Source organism: Morone saxatilis, unplaced genomic scaffold (genome assembly GCF_004916995.1).
Source record: "Morone saxatilis isolate NCDOM2014 unplaced genomic scaffold, NCSU_SB_2.0 Contig23, whole genome shotgun sequence".
NCBI classification, from domain to species: Eukaryota; Metazoa; Chordata; class Actinopteri; family Moronidae; genus Morone; species Morone saxatilis.
In genome coordinates, this window is record NW_023339796.1 from 14,348,884 (window position 1) to 14,354,580 (window position 5,697).

The window sequence follows — 5,697 nt, forward strand, 5'->3', positions numbered from 1 at the left end:
ATATGAGAGCCTTTGTGCAGTTTAAGCCATAATATATACAATTTTACCTCCATGTCCTCCATCTTAGATTGATACAAAGAAGATCAGGGATTAAAATATTATGTGGTTACGTAATCGCTATCCTTCTGTTTAATTCCACCATCATAGTGATGATGAATTACTGTTGTTGTTTTGTTTTTTTAATACAACCTTTTTTAATGTTTAATCCTGTATTTCAGTAGCTTAGCAACTGGGACACTGCCCAGGTGCATGCTGTACAAGTTTGGCTTTTTTTTTATCAAGCTCAACTTATTGTTCATGCAACAGAAAATATATTCAACCTTGCAAAGAATCAAAATAATGAGAAGAACAAGTATGGTGGAGTGCTGTTAGCTGCAAGGTCAACAAAACTGGATTTATTCCCCTTTTATATTTTCCTCCACTGCCTTGCAAGCCACTTATTTATTCCTGAAATGTGTTGTTATATTAAAAATGAGTGCTCCAGCAGTGATTTCACATACACTGATTCTCTTTTCTTTTGTCTCAAAAGGAAAATGACAATGTCAGCTCTCAAGTTTGCATCAACTCACAATGAAGACAAACTGCCACCAGACAGGATGATGAGCAACAGTCAGCCTGCAGGTAAATATTTTAAGTAAGAACAAATGCATGTAGAGAAGTCGTTCACCTGTCACTGGAGCAACAACTCATGATGTTGCCAAATGCACAAGCAGTTTGCTCATTCTGCCTTCTGTATTTTGGGTATAACAATAAGTCCAGGCAGATTCTGGTCAAACTTTAAGGTGCTGGAGGCTAGCAGTTTTATTTCAGCAGAGTCTTGAGCGAGTGATGGTGCAGCATTGCTGGTGGTTTGAATATTGTCCATATTTTGTAGAGCTGTGAGGATGGAGTTGGTTGTGTGTGTGGGGGGGGGGGTGTAAACGACAAAATGAATTCTGAAATATTGAGGATTTTGTATTTTTGCATCAAGAATGATTGTGCGAGTGTGCAGCCCTGTCGTTATCCTCACCGTCTTATTCAAACGAAAAAGGGCATTAAGAGGGACATTTACTGCCAGTTTTATTTGCGCACAGTGTAAATGTCAGTTTTATATCATTCATGTATATATCAGAACATACAATGTGAAACTGCAATAGACTTAGCCTACAGCAACAGACTGTAAACGGTGTGATTTGAGGGACTGAGGTAAGACCTCCATGTTGAATTCCATCATTCCTTTGAAGTATTAAAATTTTTTTACATTGTACATCCCCCCCATCCTCCTCACACACACACATACACACACACACACACACACACACCTCTCTTTCATTCTCATACATTCAGCGTTTTATCCCTTTAAACACTATGATCCTATTTGTCAGGTAGAGTGTGTGGTAGGTGCAGGGGAGGTGGCCGTGTAATCTTTGCTGCGGTTCTTTATCCCGTTAGGAGAGCACAGGCAAGGTTTGGACCTGCCCATGTGGAAAGAGTATTTGGGTGGCTCTGTCCTTTTTGGCCCTAATGCCTTGACGAGCCACCCTCCCCTTGTCCGAAGTCTCCTGATTATTGTGGGCAAAGTATCGATTTGCATAAAGGTAAAGCACATGCATAATTTAACGGCAGCATTAAGTCAAAACGCTTGAAAATACCGTTTTCAAGGGAATGCTACTATAAGATGATCAGTGCAGTGTGATGTTTTAGCTTCACCCGCACGTGATAAATATTAAAAATGTCCAATTTGCAGGCTCTTCAGAAATAAAAACTCATGAAAACTCAGAAAATGTTATTTCAGTTATTTAAGATCGAAATGGCAACATTGTTAAGGTTGTCACTATGTCCCCTCCAATTCCTCCTTTAAATAGTTCTGCATTAGGAATTAAACAATAAGTACATATTGTTAGCAAGGTCAAATCTTCATGGTTCCACAACCTTGAAGCTCAATATAAACCTCAGTTATTCAAATTTAGTATGGAGTTCTTTGAGTCGCCCAGATTTTCCCAAGCTTTATATTAGCATATGCAAGGGCCGGCCTGTGCTGCTGTTTTCTAAAGTGGATGTAAATTATAACCTCAGTATTATACAGCCTGATAGGAGATAAATCTCTGCAGTAATGCATTGCAGTGAATGGGGGTGGGGTGGGGGAGTGTTGTAGTGGGGTTGAAGAGTGTGTGTGTGTGTGTGAGGCACTGTACAATAGCTGGTGGCAGATGGAATACAGACTAGCAAAGCACTTGCTAATAGTCATGCTAAACTCTTTTTTTTTTCCCCACTTCTTTTACTTTCTTCAGTTTTTCTGCCACATTTCTAGGAAGAAATAGACATTTTAAGAATGTGGTGCATCAAAACAGACATTTTTAAGACAGTTGCAATATCGGTGAAATAGTTTTGCAAGTGTGCACACATCGTTTTAAAACAAATATTAACACAGGGAGATTACTAAGTCGAAATTTGCACTTGTGCAGTCCAAAAGGCTGAGGGGCTTCAGGCCTCACGAGCAGAGTGGAGATCTCTTTGGAATCCCTATGCAAACTAGGGCTTGAATAATGAGATGTATTTATGAAGGGCTGGGAAGGGGGTCCTGCTTTTGAAAGCAAGTAGGCCGGAGCCTGAATGGGATGGAAGGAGGCGAGGGGGGAGGAAAGGGGGAACTGGGGGTGTGTGTAGAGGGGGTACAGGGGCCCCCAGCAGCCCAGGCCTCAGCCGAGGCAGCTGTGAAAAGGGGTCCCGTCTTTTTCCCACGCCCAGCAAGACGCGAAACACTGCCGCAGCTCGCTAGGGTCAAGTCCCATCGCTAATATATACACACATACATACACATGCGTGCACACACAGATAGAGAGAGAGAGATGTGTGTAAAAGTTGTGCAAATTAACAAGCTGTCTGGGAAGCTCTGTGACACGGGGACACCTGCTATTCTCCCAGAATGCTTTGCACTCTCATCAGGGGCCAGTGGGCTTGATGGGACAACAATTAGGTCATAACTTCAACTTGAACTTAAAATTTAGTTGAGGATTGAAAAGAGATTAGATTCAGATTTTTTTTTAAAGTTTTTATTTATTTATTTTTTGCATTATTTATACTATTTACACAGTTCATTCTGGTCTTGTTACATTTAAAAATGATTCCATTCAAAATAGTGTCATTTGTTTATTTTTGAAGCACACTGATTGTTTATTTTTTATGTTACATTATGAGATTTATGGTGAAGGTTTGGAGGAATTGTCCATTGTTTTACTTCTGCAATTCTTGATGGGTCCTTTTCACTCTGTGTCTGTCTGTGGAGACAAACTTGGCCTTGTGCTTGATCTGTCAACTTGGCATTGTCTGCACACACACACACACAGCTTGCTTCAGTGACACAAAAGAAAAATTTAAACATGAAATGGAGGAGGGTTGGAGGAAGATATGGCAACTATGGAGGAATGTTTTGGAGCTGAACTCTCGGTGTGACCTTCTGTCCTTCTCTAAATACAGAGTGCTAAGAGCTGAAAGATAACGCCGTTGTTTTAGACAGGGAACACTGATCGCCATCTCTTTTATCAGAAAAAAGAGTGCTTTGCAACAATAATTAGCATGAAATGGAAAGGCAAGGAGAGACAAAAGCTTCACACATTTATTTCGTTCATTTGCTGCAAGCCTGGCGCTCAACTGTATCTCATTATCTCCCTTTTGTATAAATCGCTTATTCGTGTTGGAGAGCAGCGTTTCTCATGCAGCTTTCTGAAATGCCGTCCATGTCAGCAGCTGCTCTTTTACTGGCTTCCCCATGTGTCACACCCATTCCTTCCCTCTATCTCTCTCTAGATACTGGCACACCAATCAAATCGGTGCAGCGCTCTGTTCCCTCCCCGCTCCCCGCCATAGCTTGCACCAGACCTACACAGAGCGGTGTCACACTAATTCAGTTCCCCCTCGCCTGCTCGGGCTCCTTGCTTTAATTCCACGCCATGAAAGACATGCCTGGTATCTCTTTGAGTATATTAGCAAGCATCCCCTCTTCTCTTTCTCTCCCTTGCACCGACTCCTTCTTCCTCCTTTCTCCTGCCCGTCCCTCCTTCTCTCTTTCTTTCTCCCCTCCTTGTTATCATCCTCCTCCCTATTCAGATGAGTTTCAAATAGAGAGGGGGACCCTTCTAATTAGCTCTGTAAAGATGCTTTGTCGCGGTCAGTGTGGCCACCAGTGTGTGCATTAAGAGGGGATGTGTGACAGCCAGTGTTAGCATTGAGAAAGTGTGTATGGGCCCTTAATGAGGTTTGTTAGCTGAGTGTGTATCCTGCTGTTTGAATACACCCTCGGCAGCCTTTGAAGGAACAGAGATGAGGAGAGAGAGGAGTCTTTCAGCGTGGCGGGTTGTAGAATGCAGATGATGCATTATGCTCAGTGTGGTTTCCATTTGAACAGCAGATGAGAGCAGAATAATGCTTAACGTGCGTGTTGTCCGTGAAAGCTGTGGGAAGTATATGGGGGTCATCCCGCTCATCAGACGTTTGGGGTGGGGGGAACAAGACCTCCATGGATAAGTTCAGTGCAGTAGCGAAATAAGAGGTGGAAAATACTGTTTTCTAGAAAATATTAGTTCAAAATGTATCTACTGGTTTCATCTACACTTTTGGAAACTCGACTAACTCATCTTTTGAATGGGAGGGCGTGTGCAGAGAGAGAGAGAGAGTTTGATTCAGCTCCTCATTTGTGGAGAAAGAGTGGAAGCCACAAAGAGAAGGCCTGTCAGAAACCATTATTGTGCAGCCTATGTATTAGGAAACCTAATGCTTGTCAAGTTTCATTTTCTTATTAAAGTCTAAAAAATGAGGACTCGCATGTCGTATAATAAAGAAAATCAAGATGATGGTTTAAATAATTGATGATCAATTGTGGAGGAGTAATGTTTTAGAATTGTAGACAAAGTTCAGAGTGGAGGTGGTGGTGGAAGAAGGAGGGAGATAAGAGATGGCTGGAAGCAGATGAGAGCCAGAGGTGGAGGGCAGATAGAGAGAGAGAGAGAGTAGGAGGAGAGAGAAGATGAGAGAGAGAGAAAAATAGGTTGAAAATGAAGGTTTGTATGAGCAAGTGCCAACCTGCTGGGCCTGCCTGCTGCCTCAGAGATTGTAAACTGTCACTCAGGATGCAGACAGACAAGCAAGACAGACATCATTTGCCCATATTACCCTCTACTACAGAATCTGTCGCCCATGCATCCCCCTTCTGCTCTCCTTTCTTTTTCTAACCCTCCATTTCCAAGTGATTTTTTTTCTTCCGTCCGTGCACATGCATGTATATGAACTCCCTAATCTATTCCTTCTATCTTCCTCCAGCTCCTCCGCTACTTTCTTTCATTCTGTCTCCGGGTCTCTTTTCCGTTGATGAAATGAGTCAGCTTGCAGTATTCTCTCCCCTCTCATTGTTCGATGGTTCGTTGCCTCTCCATAGGAGGTAGAGAGTGTTTGGGCTCTTTCCCCTGTTTTACCAGTTTACCAGTGTAATCCTTTACACCGGCACAATGAGTTCTCACTCCAGCCACAGGATTCTATTAGACTCCCAGAGAGACACAGGATCTCCATAAACATTTCCTAGCTACCCCTACACCCCCCCAACCCCACCTCACCATCTATACTGCCTCGTGGCTTCATACACAGCCAAACTGATAGCTTCCTTTATACATTTTAAGCAGAACCCCCTTTTTGTTTAGCCAGAGGAGATTTTACCTGTCTGCAAAA